The sequence below is a fragment of the Bicyclus anynana genome, chromosome 7 (genome assembly GCF_947172395.1).
Source record: "Bicyclus anynana chromosome 7, ilBicAnyn1.1, whole genome shotgun sequence".
Classification (NCBI taxonomy): domain Eukaryota; kingdom Metazoa; phylum Arthropoda; class Insecta; order Lepidoptera; family Nymphalidae; genus Bicyclus; species Bicyclus anynana.
In genome coordinates, this window is record NC_069089.1 from 15523646 (window position 1) to 15541702 (window position 18057).

Below are 18057 nucleotides of genomic sequence, written 5' to 3' on the forward strand. Positions count from 1 at the left end.
GAGAGGAGACTCGAGCTCAGCAGTGAGCCGAATATGGGTTGATAATGATGATGATGATGATATATAAATTATTTTAGAAATTTTCGAACCTTATTTATTTTACAAATATACCAAAAATTTTAGTTTTTTCTTCTTTAATTAGTTTTCCCGAATGACTCATACAAATTAAAGGTAGTCAAATACCCAACTTGTTTGAGTTTTTTTTTTAATGTTTTTTTTTTAATGTTTTGGTACACAGATGCGCGCGCCGTAGTCTCTCCGCCCGTGGCTGAGAGCTCTCAGTTTATATCCCGACCACGTCGTGGCACGGACGCGTCGAGTCCTGCGATTTCGTCGGGATCGCGGATTCATCGGACTATTCCGTTAAGTGACGGTTTAAGTGAATTTTGTGTGCAAGTGCAGTGAAGTGACAGTGTTTAAAGGTAAGCCTGCCGTATCACTCCGATTCACTTACGTAGTTCTGTGTTCGTTTTGTTTATTTTGGTAGCTACGGGATTTTATGTGGTTGTAAAATTATCATTCGTTTTGTTGGGATGAAACGAAATTTTCAGCGTACTGTGTAGTGTAATACAGTTATCATTTTCGTGGCGTAAGTACAATTTGCGTATTTTCTGAAACATTGAAATATTGAAGTAGGTATTTCATAGAGCCTTTTCATAATTGTAAATTTATTTGTCACTTGAAACTTGATTTTGATAATAGTACAAAAACACAGGCACAGGCAGGCAGCCCAGTTATAAACTCATCACCATCATTCTAATTTACCGGTTACTCGACTAGGCTTATTAGCTTAAAATATGGAGCTTAGACCCACCATGCTGCTTTAGTGTGAGTTGCGGCCTAGCTTGATTTTATGACGACCACTTTCAGACCACCAACATCCCAATTCTAGGCTGAATAAGCTTTAAAGCTTTGCTGAAAAATTCTTAGAAATAAAAGCTCAGCTCTAGAATGATCTCTATCAGATGTTAATGATAATAACGGTAAATGACGGCTTAACGTGCTGTCCGACCCACGGAGGTGGAGAAGAAGATTGGCAGACCTAGCAGATGACTCACTTGATGGTAATTGAATAACCATTGCTTACAGAACATAGGTACATGATCAACAACAAGGCATCAATAAGTCTTGTGGTAGTACTTTCCTGAACGAGCTCTTTCACTAAAAGCTCTACAACTGGCAACTCGTATAGGTATTATATACTAATATTATAAAGCGATATACTTTGTGAGGTTGTAGGGGTTAAATTCTGATCTACTGAACCGATTTTGAAAATTATTTTACTAATAGAAACTTACATTATTTGTGAGAGTCATAAGCTATATTTTATTCCCATATTCCAAGGGAACAGAAACTACGCAGGTGAATCTGCGGGGCGGCAGCTAGTAAAATGTAAAAGTAGGTATATTGTAAGAGTGTGTGTAGAATGATTTAACGAACTGTAGAGAACAACTGGATGTTTCCGTTAGAGACGATGTACTGAGCAGCTATTCGCAAATAAAGCTACATTGAATATTATAAGAAAACACACCTAACAGGGGGAACGTTGATATAGATTGTATCAAAGATACACAGTGGTTGAAGCATAAATTATTATTATTATTAATAATGATTTTCAGTAGTATCCTCCTCCGTGAGTATTAAACCTAAGATAAGATCTTATGCCATCTTGTTCAAACCTCCCAAAGTTCCACTGTTAGAAAATTTTCCTTGTACTCATAAAACAATACAGTTGTGTATAAGAGCGTAGTCTATAAATCTGTTACTTGGTTTGATGCATTGTTAGAAAGTAGGCTTTACAAAACTACATGAGAATCTGATATGATAGAAAAATAAATTTGCGTAAAAAACTTTTTTTTTGTATTTTGCTGCGCATGAAATGCATTTTTTTGTACATTGACTGAATGTCTTAATGTATAGTTTACGTCAAAAGCTAAACTTTCTCAGTTATACGTACAGCTTTATGACTCGGAATCTACTCCTCTTCAACACAAGCTAAATGCTGTCACTTATCACATCCCTTATAAACATCCCTTTCCGCTAAAGGAAATGGGATAGATTTACGAAAAAACACTTCCACTTTCAGACGCATGTTACATCCAGCTTTTTTATATCAATGTCACACACACCATAGAAAGCGAGCAAAACAAGCCTATTATAGACGGGAAATATGGGACCGTATTTTTTGAATTTCATGGGGCTGACTAATGCTATATGCTTTTTTTACCAATCTATATAGTTATTAATACCGTGTTACATAATTGAGCCCTGCGGCCTTCCAAATAATTGCGTGTGTTTGTTAATTCTATACAATATACGTGGGGGTTGTTTTTTATTTCAGTAAAGCTAAATTCTATTAAAATTCAATATCAGTAAGCGTGGCAATTTGTTATGATCAAATCTAGTTTTATTTAAATGGCCGTTTACTCCCTCGGCATAGAAAAACGAAAGTTTAGACACATCTCTAATTTCTAGTTAAAATTAGTTGATAATATTTGACTCTAGAACGATCACTAGCAGAAAAGCTTAATGATATTGACCAGCTGTCTTTTTCACTGTCATTTTTAATTTAGTTTTTATTAACAAACAACGTCAAATCAACTGAAAAAGGGCATCTATCGTATGATATCCACGATGTGTTGTCAGTAGGCACTGGACGTCATATGTATGTATATGTCAACTAACATACGTCAATGTTAGTGAATTAGCCTGCTGGATTGACGGCTTAACGAGATCGAATCATCACCCCCGAGGCATTGGGTAACAACACCTCTTTTTCTTTACTTCTGGCTGCTACTGATAATTTCCTAAATAAAAGAAAAGTGCAGGGCTTAAACCCGAGACCTCATGGTCAAATAGACCACACAGGCTCAGTGGCGTGCTCAAGGTAACTACGATTGGCATTATAAGAACAGATTTAAGAAATGGAAAACTCCAAGGTCCATCTCATGGTGGAAGGCGTGCAAGGAATACTCTACATCGTCCTGTGTGTGCGTTGTGCTGTACACCTGTATACATCATTAACCTGAGACACGTTAGGCCTCATATACCAGTAATTATATTGGCAACCATTCCCCTCACGAGAGTGAAACCGGAACTCAGTAATGCTGCTTGGTTGCAGAGATAAGCATGGCAGTAGGCGGTGGCGTGCAGAAGGTTTTTAACTAGGGTAGGCTCTCCACATACATGTTGTACAAAATGGAAAATTCCTCCTGTAAGGACTACGAGTACAGGACTATTATAAATCCTCAGGGTATGCATTGCGTTTATGCATCTATGAAGTGCACGCCCCTGACAGTAGGACTTCCCCTGACCAATTCAGATACAAAAATCTCTACACCAAGAATCTGCCAAATGGTTTTCAGTTGGGGTAATTACCACCACGTTAGAAACCGTAGGATTAGAGACCTCAAGAGAAACTTGGATCGAAATTGAAATCTTCATCGCGCGAGAAACTTGATTCATAACTACCTTAGCTAATGCACATATTTTGATTATCTTTACACTCGTTAACTTTAACATCTGCGAGTGTGTTTTCTGTAGTGTATAATTTACATATTACACCTGTAAGGAATAAGATATTAGGTGATTTCAGGCATAACTTTAACCAAATTCAAGCCTGAGATTCGCTATAACAAAAGGAAAGCCTCACGACACATGTCAGGGCAACGTGTAGCTTACAATCTTCACGAACAGCTCGATGTCAAAATGTCATCAAATGGAAAACAGTTATAGATGCAAATTAATTTTCAGAAAGTGTGTTCAAAGTGTGTTTCCTCGCAAATGTGTTTGTACTATTATGTATTAGGATGTAAATTATTTGTATGTATGAGTATTACTTACAGTATTACAGTTCGTTTTATGTAGGATGGTAAGAGTGACAGTTCGTTTTACTCTTGAAAGCCTTTTTAAAGAATTTAGTTCTTTCTACGTTATATACATATATCTATATATATATATATATCTATATCGATCATATATATATCGATCGATATATATATCTATATATCTATATCTATATATCTATATCTATATATATATATATATCTATGTCAGGACAAGATATAGCATAAAATCTTTGCGAACAGCTCGAGAAGTCGTTTCTCGTGTAATTATTTCACAACAAGAATCCTAAAGGCTGCGGAGGCTAAATTAATGCAGCCGCGGCACGCTCAAGTGTCGGGCCTAGCGGCAACAGGTCGTCTTAAGTTTTACTGGTTCACAGTTCTGAAACATTCAAATTGAATATAACAGGTATTAGAAAGCGCTAATTACAAAATTGCAGCCTGTATTTATTTTCTTAATAACCAGTAGATTTTTTTGACCGAGACCTTGAGTTTTTATACAAATTATAATAACGATACCATAATTGCGTAAATTCATTTCGCGGTTTGGATGATATGAGGTATATAGATATGCTGTCGGGAAAAAAACGTATTAAAGGCTTCAAGGGGGGACAATTTCATAAGCAATTAAAATCGCGCTATTGTAATAGTTCTTAAATATTATGATGTCACAACTACAATATTATAAAATTTACTGTTATACCTAGAATGACGCCGCGCGGTTTCACCGGAGTGGTTCCCGTTCCCGCGATACTGTTTGACTCTGAAATGATAATGATGGAATGCACGTACATTTATAATACTTTATAACAACTGGCAACCCTTGTTATAGTATAAATGTATGGATATTCTTCTATCCATACATGTATACTATACATGTATGGCACTGTTGGGCTATCGCAAGAATCTTTAAGTGTACCACAAGACCATCCAAGACTATAAGTGTCTGTGAACAATAGAGCGAAGATCGCTGATAGGACACACACTGTGTTATCAAATATCTTTGATATTAGTTGCCGGGCTAAGAATATGCTTTACTATGCGTGGCTCGATAATATCGCGCTTTAACAATCATACAGTTTGGCATAGAATTGTAATTTAATGGAAAGTTACCTCTTCATAACAATATAACTTACTAGGAAAATTATTAGTCATTACACAGTTTGTGTTTGTAGTGCGGTAAATAATAGAGGAAACATCTACTTGTGACTGGACGGCACAATTTTCGGTTGTTAATTTATTAAATATGTAATTTGGCGACATAATTATCTATATTCTCTACTGATAAACATGTTGAATGGTTAAAACTTAAACTCACTAACCTGGGTTATACTAAAAAAATGTGAATTCCATAATTGATTCGAACTGGTACATACAATTTTTATATAAATTTTGTTGCTACTGAAATTCTTCACAATATTATATTATGTTATTCTTTTACTCTCACATTTAATTAATGTGAGAGTAAAAAGCGGTATATAACTTGAGAAATATTATAAAATTCACTTCCATCTAGGAGACTGTGGTTTAAGTTTTGTAATTCCCATACAACCTTCTCTTCAAGCTCAACGAAAATTTCTTATAAAAAGAAGAAAGCCAATATATCAAAACACAACTGTAAAATTGCTAATCTATGAATCCATTATGGAGCTTTGTCTTATCAGTACTAACGTTATTATTGATCTATAGTATTTAGTATTGAAACAGGTAAATTGTACTGAGAACAACGATTTCAGTTTTATTATCTCCTACGTATTACCTACGTATGAAGTCCCTATTGTTTACAGTTACGTAATAGGTACGTTATTGCTTAGTTGTTCAGAAACCAAGTTGGAACCTAATTTAGTTGTATGTTAATGTAACATGCTTAACTTGAATAGTACTTATTTGAATACTACCTACTACTTTATGTCTACGGTTTGATTCCCGCCGACGAATTGTTATTGGATCATTTGATATTAGACCATTAAAGACGATTAAAACTATGACAAATACTTAAAAATCACATATTCCTTAAATCAATCAAAATTATTATTACGAGTGAAAACTGAGAATACTGGATATTAATAGGTACCTGTCACAAAAATGCAATTATAAATTAAAAATACCAGCACAGGAATCGTACCCTGACCCTATTTACGGCACACACTACGCTTCACTTGTCACCGCAACTTCAAAAGACACTCAAAACACACATCAGGGGTCAGAAACCCTAATCTAAATTGTCAACAACCACACAACACCCCTATCCACTGCTTAGAATAATAAAGGTTTATTGCTTACTTAGGGCAGGTGACACGGGATGATTAATCGTCGAGGAAATGTTTACCGCCCCTGGGATCGAAAATAAATCCATCAATCTTGTTATAATAAATTTTCGGCTGTTCTGTTTTTCGGTGCAAATTTCCGTGCATATGTTTGCTGGGCAAATTTTGTAATGATCTCCGTACACTCTCGCCGAGACATTGTTATTAGATGAATGAAGTAGCTAAGCACGTTAACGTGATTGAAATAATATTCCTACACACTGAAACTGTATCGTGCTCTTGATAACTGTATTGTTTTGATTTTTTTTTCACAAAATTGTTTGGACAATTAAATGGTGACAGATTAGTTAAAGAATAAATAGATACTATGAGAAATATTACAACTTTTGGTAACAGCGCAGCCATACCTATTGTTTGATTAATTTATGACTATTCAGATTATTTTCCCGTCCGCCCCCTTGTAAACCAATAAAATGAAATGTGAATAATGTGTATCGAAAACTTCACAAAGATTACTAAAATTCATATTCATAACTTGTAGGACATCGTGGTCTAACTAAAGCCTACATAATACACAATAAGAAAAAAAATATAATTAAAAAGTTTAAATAAACAGATACAAACTGTGCTGGTTATTTTGTTGCCTCTTATTTATCTTTTTTAACTTTTGCTTTTTGTTTCGCTGGTGCAAGTTTGCGTAGTGTGTGACAACAAATTGCGAGACAAAAAGTTCGTAGTCTGAACTTTGCTGATCTACGCTGTGAGTTTGCAAGGTAACTTAGTAGCGAGCGAGTCACATTGATAGCAGAGAGCACACTCGCGTATCTCTGTCACAGTTTGTCGCGCCGAGAGTGTGGGTGGCTAATGTGTTTCGCGTGACTCCCTTGGCTCTAATCCGTAAACATTCCGTATCGTAACTCTTGGAATATTAATTCCGCATTACAGCGCATTAAAATTTCAAGAGCTAATTGATATTAAATAACAACACAGAGTGCACACGATGGATTACACTCGTAAATCATGGGAGACGACAATTTTATGTAAACTCACATAATCTAGCGGGTTCGTTCGTGTAAAGTTATAATGTTACCTACGTTACGGATTATTTTTCCGCTTTGTTCAATTATGTATTTAGTTTATGTAGGTAATTGGTTAAGGTTCCTAATAAGAACTGCCATAATTTGGAATGCCCTTCCGGCATCTGTGTTTCCTGAGACGTATAATTTGTGCACCTTCAAGGCAAGGCAAGCGCGCTTCATCTTAGATCTCACCATTGCTTTCCATCAGGCTTGATTGTGGTCAAGCGTAAGCGTAAGTAAGTAATTTGTCTGGTTTGTGGATCGGCCGTGGTCGATCTGACTGACAAAGATTTACCGCGGAGGTATTAGGCGTTCCGGTGATAAAGTCAGTTAGGTAAACGATAAATACAGTTGCTTATAGTACTCCTTGAAAGTTCTCGAGACCATCTAGAACTGAGTCGTCATTTAACAGAGAGATATAACTATTTGAAGAACCCGGCAAAATATTTTTAAGAAGCCGATTTAAAGAGGATTTGTTTTACCTATAGAATTATAATGTAACGACTCTTAAATTAAACGGTTTTATCTCTATTTTGTTTTCATTGTGAAAGATGAATTAATTTATGATATAAATTAGGAGTAGCTTACAATGTTTGGATTCGGCGAATTTTGTTTCTCAAAAAATATTTAACGAACAAACAAAATAAATACTTATGAAGTAACGCTAAGCGGTTTACGTTTGTCCTTTTGAAATATACTTGCTCTTATAATGATATATTCATCTATACTAATATTATAAAGAGGAAAGATTTGATTGTTTGGTTGCATTGAATAGGCTGAAATTACTGAACCGGTTTGAAAAAGTCTTTCACTGTTGAGAAGCTACAATATGAGACTGGCGTCATCGTGAATGTAAGTTGGTAGTGCTGTGATTTTCAACAGAGAGGTCCTGGGTTAGATTCCCAGCTCGGGCCCGTTTAGGAACTCCTAAATTAGATCAGGTCTAGTCAGATTGGTCTGGTCTGGTCACCACCCTTCCAGCAAAGTCATGCCGCCAAACGATTTAGCGTTTCGATACAATGTAGCGTAGAGCCCGTCGGAAGTTCAGGTTGAATAACCTTGTGCCTTTTACAAACAAGCCCGCTTCCTAGACTGCATCATCACCTAACATCAGGTGTGGTCGCAGTCAAGGGATAACTTGTCAAAGAATAAAAAACAAATCTTCTCGTCAGAACCTGGCATCCGGTGTTGAAGTCTTTATAGACAACTAGCCGCGTGGTTTCACCCGCGTGGTGCCCGTTCCCGTAAAAATACGGGGATAATATATAGCCTATAGCCTTCCTCAATAAATGGGCTATCTAAAACTGAAAGTGTTTTTCAAATCGGACCAGTAGTTCCCGAGATTATCGCGTTCAACCAAACAAACAAACATACAAACTCTTCAGCTTTATAATATTAGTATAGATAGTCAAGCTTAACACTAAAAGTGGTAGTAATCTAAGCCTCCTTGAAATAAACGAATTTTGATTTTGAATTGTTACGGGGTGTGACTTTTTTCTTTTTTTATATTATTAACAAGATAGCCCTTGTCTTCAATCTCACCTGATGGCGTGACGATGCAATCTAAGATGGAAGCGGGCTAACTTTTTGGGATCAGGATAAAAGTCCACATCCCTTTCGGTTTCCGCACGACATCGTGCCGGAATACTTGGCTGTACATCTTTGCCGGTAGGGTGATAATTAGCCACGGCTGAAGCCTCCCACAAGCCAAACATGGACCAATCTCATAAAAAAACCTCAATCGGCCCACGGAGGCCGTCAAAAAACTTCCCTAAAGGAGACTGTAACAAAAAGAAAAATTATGATTTTATCAAAATTTTTTTGTAATATTTTCCATTTTAGTCAGTCCCGTGTTGGAAGGGCAAAAAAACCTTCGCTTGTCATCCACATAATCCTTTTGAAGTGACATTATTTATTTTAACAATAATTCCCTTTGTAGCCGTTCTTTCTGCTTTACCATCAATTATGTGGGACCGGCTATTGTTTATTGAAATTCAAAAGGTGACTTAAATTTTGTTAAATTTATATGCCTTTATTCGAAAATTGTGAAAATTACCTACAGGTGAGTAAAATGGAAAACAATAAAGTTAAATCATTTAATTTTTTTTAATAATAATTTAATTTTTATTTACAAAATCAGTATACTTACACCATCACTCGGTCAGTACACTCAAAAACACTCACAGGCATACTTGTAAGTGGAACAATTACCTACTATAGACTACATTGTGCGGTGTTATAAACATTTATTTATTTATTATATTATATATTCTTTATTTGTACACCATAAAATAAAACAAAAAAGTACAAACAATACAAAGAAGAAGCAGTGTAGAAAAGGCGGCCTTATCGCTACATAGCGATTTCTTCCAAGCAACCTTAGCTTTCGGAAAATGATATAAGAGAATATAAGAACTAACTGTGAAAAATGATAAATGATAAATAAGTATTAAGTGTTCGTTTGTTTTAATTTTTGTCAGTTTGTCTGTTTAAATTGTTTGTAGCGATGAAATCCGAAGTAAGAATGAAGAAGTAATGAATGAATGCATATAAGAATTCAAAATCCAGCAGACGAATACGTGGTTGTAAGTGAGTATGTATATTTGTATATACCTACAAAAACCCACTGTAAGACAACAACATACTCGTTCATAACATCAAAGAAATAAACGTTTCCCTGTTGTATTAGAAATATTTGGGACACGAAAGAATGCGGAAAACTATGGAAAAGCAAGAGAAAACGACAACACAATGTAGGCAAAAATAGATTTCCATTTCTTTGCAAAGAACTTTTTTAAAGTGTCAATATCGGCTCAATATCAAACGAAATCGATAGCAAAGATTCATTGGCTTACAACGAATACAAGATATTTAGGACTTAGACAAGAGTTAGAAAGGAAAAGTGACGAAAAAGTTCATGAAAACGTTTAAATTTTAGCATCAATAAGGCGCTACTAAGTCTTGTCTCTATTTATCTTGGTTATATTGACAGCACATATTTTGAATACAGCAAAATAATTCCGCTTACTACGAGAGCTAGTCTAGTCTAGTAGTATATGCAATATTTATACTTAATTCGTTGAGGATAAAAATAGCACAATCATTCAATATTGATGGTGTTAAAAAATTCTACACCTTAGCTTTTTTAATCAAATTAACATCATAATCATCATCATCCATCATCACCATTATCATAATCATCAAGATTATTGTTAGCTACATTTACATTCTTGCGCATTTCTGTACTAATATTATAAATAGATAAAGTTTCTGGTATAGGAGTAATTTTTAGATCTACTGAATCGATTAAAAAAAATCTTTTACCACTAGAAAGCCACGTTATTTGTGAGTGTCATAGTCTATATTTTATCTCCGTATTCATACGGGAACGGGAACTACGCGGATGAAACCACAGAGCGTCGGTTAGTATAATATAAATTAGATGTCGGGCTAGCTGCTCAACTGAACCTGTGATTAGCTACGAGTAGTCCGGTTACGAATCATACGTAGCCACTGCTAGTAGCATACAGGTAGGGTCTGAAGTTCTACAGAAACGACCATTGGAATGATAAATAATATCCATTAAATCATCATTACCAACCCATGTTTGGCTCACTGCTTAGCTCAAGTCTCCTCTCAGAACGGGATTAGGCCAATTAGTCCACCACGCTAGCCCAATGCGGATTGGCAGACTTCACACACGCAGAGAATTATGAAAATTCTCTGGTATGCAGGTTTCCTCGCGATGTTTTTCTATCACCGTTTTGAGACACGTGATATTTAATTTCTTAAAATGCACACAACTGAAAAAGTTGGAGGTGCATGCCCCTGACCGGATTCGAACCCATACCCTCTGGGATCGGAGGCAGCGGTCATATCCACTGGGCTATCACAGCTATCCATTAAATAAACACACAAATAGTATATTGTTATTAGTTAGATGAAATATACGTAAACAGAAAGGCACTCAAACACCTTAACACAATATAATCTGAAAAACAAGTTGCTTACCCCTGCTATCGGCGCTGCAGCCGCGACACTAACTTATTCGCTCCAACTACGAACAATGGCCAAAACACAATAGCTTCAGGATTGAACAAAACCATCGCAGACCTTTGTGCTCACTTTATGGATTGTCTCAGCTAGCGAGGGGGAATTTTAAACTGTTGCGTCGTTGTCCACTACAGCAGGGGTGGTAAACAGTTTTACTAAAGTAAACATTTTGAGAAAAGATTTAATTATCTAAGTTAGAAATGCAATAGTGTGCAGCTACTAATTCTTTATCGTGTCAAAGTTGCGCATATTTTATAGGATTTCCTTGTTGATCTAGTATTCAGCTTCCGGTAGTCCTAGGTTACATTACATATTATAAGGTATTGAGTTATTCTTTCTTCCAAAAAATACTAATAGTAGGTTGTTGATGATGAGTTAGATATACTTTGAGCTACGGAGAGCAAACTAAGCTATCAATTCCTTTTAAATTAACATTTAAATAGATAGACATACTTTACGCCTACCAACCCATAATGAAATAGCATGATGGGTCAAAATTCCCCTCTCTACTTCAAATCCCCTCTCGTCCCTTCTACAAGAAAAATGTCTAGCGCCGTCCTACAGTAGGCCTTAAATATGTCGATAGATTGTAAACTAAGCCTAATTGAAATAAATGAATGTTGACTATAATGACTAGGCTTTTTTTAAATGTTTTAGTTTTACCCTATTTACTTCGGCTGTTGACCGTTTAATAGAACTTGATGGATCTTTTTAGCAAAATCATTTATTACGAGATAAAGTTGCAAAATAATAATTATATTACAAACTTCCGAAAATTTGATAATGAACGAAACGTCGAACTTGGTAAAGGGTTATCTATCTCTTTTAAAATCTTGAAGAGAATATTTTGTGAATAATTGTTAAAGAAAAATGAAACTCAGTTTGGTTAACGAATGAACATTGTTTAAGAAGTGTCTTTAAGTTTCATTCATTCAATTGATATGATTAAAGTTGATGATTTAATCTTTCTAAGAAATAAGTAAGTGCAATTCATACTCGTAATGTAAAAACCGGCAAGGTGCGTGTCGGGAGACAGAGCGAGTTCCGTAGATTAAATTAGCACTGTAATCTCTTATGTAATGCACAAACATACTGATAAAGATACCCTTTACCATGAGATAGACCATAAAAAATTCATTCTCACTTTGCATTTACGGAAGGTCTTGAGGTAGGGAAGAATTTTGAGCTTTAATGTATACTTCTATAATCTATAGAATTTGGCACCCATTTAGATATTATATCTTTTGTTGGCATAACCGATAACGTTTTGTTAATTTTTTCATTTCTTTTATCATGGTCGTAGAAAAAGTAAAAGTAATTTCAAAATATTTCAGATATGAAATAATAGCCTGCGATAGCCGGACATACCTCATTTTGTGAAGTCTGAAAGTTTGACAGTCTATGCTACTACCATAGACAAGTACAATAGACAATTATGGAGTTTTAACTAGGGTATGCACTAAGTATAAGTAAAGATTGAAAAATGTTTTGTCCCACTATGAGAGCCGTGATAGCCCAGTGGATATGACCTCTGCATCCGATTCCGGAGGGTCTGGGTTCGAATCCGGTCCGGGGCATGCATCTCTAACTTTTCAGTTGTGTGTATTTTAAGAAATTAAATATCACGTGTCTCAAACGGTGAAGGAAAACATCGTGAGGAAACCTGCATACCAGAGAATTTTCTTAATTCTCTGCGTGTGTGAAATCTGCCAATCCGCATTGGGCCAGCGTGGTGGACTATTGGCCTAACCCCTCTCATTCTGAAAGGAGACTCGAGCTCAGCAGTGAGCCGAATATGAGTTGATAGCGAGTCAGCTAATTAATAAGTATTCTGTGGTATTAAGTACTTTGGAGTAGGCAATGTTTTTTGCATCTATAAGGAGCACGCAACTGCGAAAACTCTGAAATGACTGCATCGATAAAAAAAAATCTTTCACTAATAGATTACTACATAATAGTATATAGACAATAAATAACATACCCGTAAGCTATATACAACGCGGGTCAAATCTCGGCTGGTTTGTCAGTAAAAAAATGAAACCATGGAAAGTTTAAATACTAATAATAAGTACACTTTGCGTAAGCACCAGCAAAACGCCAGCACAGAATAATAACAGAGACTGAAAGCTCGACGCAAATCCCTAACAACAAAAAGAAGTATAAACATTTGCATGAATAAGCTAAAACAATTGCATCTAATTCCATCATTATAATTCCTGGTCACGCAAATATCAATCTTAACTCTGATAGATATAGCTCATTTTTGTATGAGACGTAAATGCAAAAGTAGTGGCTAATTAGGCCCATGGAGGTCGCGACATTAATAAAATTTCATTGTTATAAAAGCTTCACCGAGGTAATATTGTTACATTTTTTTTTTGTAAAAGATACCCGCTTTTGTATGGCTTTGCTGTATACGTAATATAGCTTTGATAGGAAATAATATTTATGTATCTAAATCTATCTATCAGTTCTATTAAATTAAAAAAAAAAAAAAAAGTACATTATTCGCGGTGGATACGTTCTCTAAATGTGTCGCGAATACAGAAACCGTGAATATGGAATGGTATTTTATATGGGATTATAAGGTATACGTTCTTGGGTGACAAAATAAATAACAAATATATAAAGAAAAACCAATCAATTGAAGTTATTGATTAACTAATTTCTATTCTATTTAAATTTCTATTCAGAGTGATGTTAAGCAGTGGCATTCTTAAACCATCCATTCACAATTTCGGCAATAGGTATTTGCAAGTTTTACGCCAGTTTCGTCAGTCATATCCGCGAATAACGAAATATTTAGCCGCAAATATAGGAATTGGGACTCAATTTTTTAATTCGCGAATAGTGAAAACGTAAATAAAGGAAGCGTGATTATAGAGCTTTTACTGTATGTGAAAAAAAAAGTAAATTATTTGACTGTTTAATTCATTAAATAACTTTTTTTGGAAAATACATTGCTATATTAGTTGAAGTTTAATAAATCATTTCGAATCATATTGGTTGGTTTCCATCGGGGTGGAAGGTCCCAAACTGCATTTGACTGCACAGACCGTCCAAACGGTGTGTGAGAGTCACGTCAGGTAATTTTCAGGTCACTCACTATCAAAGAGATGTTTTCGGTACAATTCTCACTATAAAATGTCTCATTGCAACGTTTACACATAAAGCTCAGAGTTATGGCTATACTGGTCCAGTAGCTTGTACTACACGTTGCAGCTAATACAGCTTTAGTACAGGCTTAACTTTTATTGGTAATTCCCACTGGTAAATTAGATCTTTGTCCTTTTACTAACACAACTAAGTAGTATGAAATGGAGACCAGAATAATTACCTTAGTGAGTTAATTGTATTTCTCATATAAGCGAATTTTATGTAATTCTTTTGAGAAAATAAAGATCTTAAACCAGACCAATATCATCGGTCTATTTTTGACTACATAGTGTCTCACTTTTTTGGTTGGGTTTTTCTCCATATAGGAGACGTGTTTTGGAGCTTGCACCCACAACCCTGCTCTTATGCTCATGTAACTTTGTGTTATATAACCGACTTAAAAAAAAAGTAGGAGGTTCTGAATTCGACGCCTATGGTTTTTTTTTGTTTTTTCTTTTTTTAATGTTTGTTACCTTATAACGTCGTCATTTCTAAGCTAATTTTGAAAAATCTTTTTTTGTTTGAAAGAAAAAGTGAGTGCGATATGAATGTTTGTAAAATACCTTGCATGTTGTTGTGTACCTCTACGAAGTATTAGCCCTTTTAAGCGTACGTTTAAGGCCAATCAAAACTAGAAATGTTCAACCAGCACGTCAATTATGGATGAGATAGGTTAGTTCGTTACTTACATGGATTACTTAGTTACATAAAAGTGTACATTTTGAAAATGTGACTATTTGAGCGTTTTAAAAAGGAGTAATAGCGTAATATATGGGTACAAAGTTGCAAAAAAACCGTTGTATCGAGCTCCGATGGAAATAATTGCAGACTAACAAAAAAGTCGAACGATTTCCGTTAGCCGAAGTAATAGTAATTGTCCTTTTAAAATACATAGTTTCTCCTCAAATGATATATCATTTATTCTTCCTATCATCTAACCTACCTATCTATCTAATAAGTCCCCAAGACGATCGAGTAAATCCACATTTAGCAATATGGGCTCTCTTACTAAAAACATCTTTGCTCTCTATTGAGTAATAGTTGCTGGTTTTATCTCAATTGCTGAGATTAGATAGCAAGTGGGTGAAAATCAGTGAGCTTACATAAACTACAGTTTGCAGCTCACGAGTGAGTCACTACAATGAGCCGGTGACGATGTCCATTGTGAAGCTAAATAAGAACAAATCGAAGCTTCTACAATAATAATTAACGTGAGGTTTACCTGCAATGCGCTTAAGGATATTCACACACTGGCCTGGGAAGGTCTATTTTGACATTATCTGGACCTACTATCCTCTGACGTATTTTCTCTCCTTCTTATCATTGTTCTTATTATGTACCTAATTAATGACCTGTTGTGCTACATGGATCGAAATGTTTGGTAGTAAAAGTGACACATAATAGAAGAATGCATGTGAACAAAATGCGTATGTTGAGATGGATCTGAGTGTGACAATAATGGATAAAATAAGGAATGAGAATATGAGAGGAAGTTTGATAGTGGCGCCAGTGAAAGAAAAATTGAGAAGAAAGAGGTTAGCTTGGTATGGTGGAAAAAGTTTGATTCTGCAAGTGGAAGGACACAAGAGGAGAGGAATGCCAACGAAGAGTTGGTCGGAATGTGTGAAAGAGGATATTTGCAAAGGGAGCGGATGATGAGTTGACAAATAAAAGACACGAATGGAGAACATTGACATATTTTGCCGCCCCGAGATGATCTACCTTATTATTAGTATCCATGTCAATCAGATGGCCTAGCAGTGACCTAGTATCTAGTCTGTGACTTCAGATGACTGTGTTCGGCTCGGGACCTGAGTCGATCTACGAGTAGTGAGTGTTTCTATCTTCTATATTTATCTGACGGGACCGACGGTTAAGTGAGTTTTCTCAAGCACCAAGTTCCCAACATAGTAAGTCTCAACCAACTTAACTTAATAAATAACTTAGTAGATAAAAGAAAAGCTCAGTATTTCATATCTCTACCCAGGATGCGAACACAAGACCTTGTGATCCTAAGCCACATAGGCTACCCGCTTGACCAACGAGGCAGTGGCTCTTACTCCTTAAAGATTTCAGCTAAATATTTTTTTAGTCTTTACAAGCTAGCCCTTGACTACAATCTCAGCTGAAGTAGTAGGACGAAAATTCACACCCCTTCCGGTTTCTACATGATATCCAAATATTAATAAGTCAAGTTGTTTTACTTTTAAGAAGTTAATACAAGCAGTTAATTTTCACACAAGCAAGCCGACTCTAGATGTGGGATATGTTGTGCACTGGGAGGCTGGAGCGATAAAGGCACAATGCAACGTTTGACACAAAAGGCGACCTTTGTGCCGCGGCCGCCGTCGCCGACAAATGCGCGACTACTAGTCTTTTAATGTTTCTTTTTATTCGTCGACAAGTAAGCTTGACTATAATCTCACCTGTATTCGCTAACTTAGTCGCTTTCAAATATAAAATCCACGTTTGATATTCAATGGGTTTTTTATTACTCTTCTAGGGCAAAATGTTCGCCGGTGTACCAAAACGCCGAAGTAACATTTGAAGCTGTATTTTTTTTTTTGTATTATTTTTATTGTTACCAACAAGCTTAACAAACAAGAAAACGTACAAACAAACTAATCATAAGTCTTCAAAAAACTCAGGCTGTATGGTCAATCGATCTCAGTCTCAGTCTATCTTAGCTTGTCTCCATTGTGGACAAATTAAAGATGAATCAAAAATGTTGTAAAATGTTGTAACATTTTTTTTTGATAAAGTAATGATTTCATTGTTAAAGTAGAATTATCAATATTATTTTTAGACGTAAGTAAATTTGACGGCCTCCGTGGCGCAGTGGTATGCGCGGTGGATTTACAAGACGGAGGTCCTGGGTTCGATCCCCGGCTGGGCAGATTGAGATTTAATATATTAGTCCAGGTCTGGCCTGTGGGAGGCTTCGGCCATGGCTAGTTACCATCCTACCGGCAAAGACGTACCGCCAAGCGATTTAGCGTTCCGGTACGATGCCGTGTAGTAACCAAAAGGGGTGCGGATTTTCATCCTCCTCCTAACAAGGTAGCCCGCTTCCATCTTAGACTGCATCATCACTTACCATCAGGTGAGATTGTAGTCAAGGGCTAACTTGGAAGAATAAAAAAAAAAATGCCGTGTGGTTAGGGTTGTCCTGGGCCGGGGACGGGCATTTCAGCTCTTTTTATTTAAAGAGTATGTAGAATTATGCTGAGTTAGAACCCTTTATTAGGTCACGCCACACATCGTAGGATATGTGTTGTGTTGCATAACGCTGTAACAAAGATTTTTTTCTTTCTTTCTTCTTCTTTCTTTTCACCAAGATCCGTTGAGTTGTTGAACCTAGATCGGTAACAATATCGATAAAAATGTTTAATTTCTAGAAAATTAAAAATTTTCTTAATTTACCTTTCCGTCAAAAGTTGGAAGGTGCCGGAGGTGTTTCAATAGGAACATAATTTGACGTATAAACAAAATAAGGTACTTGTGATCGGTTTCCACACGACATTGTACCAATACTCTAAATCGTTTGGTCTAAAGTAATGTAGTACATTTATTTAGAGAGCTTTTGAGAATTTGATATTCATAATATTGAGTAACGGAAATACATAAATTCTCTAAAACTGTACAAATCAAGAAAAG

The 18057-nt window shown here is 35.8% G+C and overlaps 1 protein-coding gene across 2 annotated transcripts in view; it reads left to right on the top strand.

Annotated features, from left to right (window-relative positions):
* The first annotated feature begins 291 nt into the window (after nt 1–291).
* Nucleotides 292–18057, top strand: part of LOC112047244 (uncharacterized) — a 350719-nt gene continuing 332953 nt past the window's right edge. Inside the window, exon 1 of one of the 2 annotated variants that reach the window (XM_024084289.2) lies at nt 292–422. The gene's annotated coding sequence lies outside the window, so the exon portion shown is untranslated. The other variant, XM_052882394.1, reaches the window with a different exon arrangement.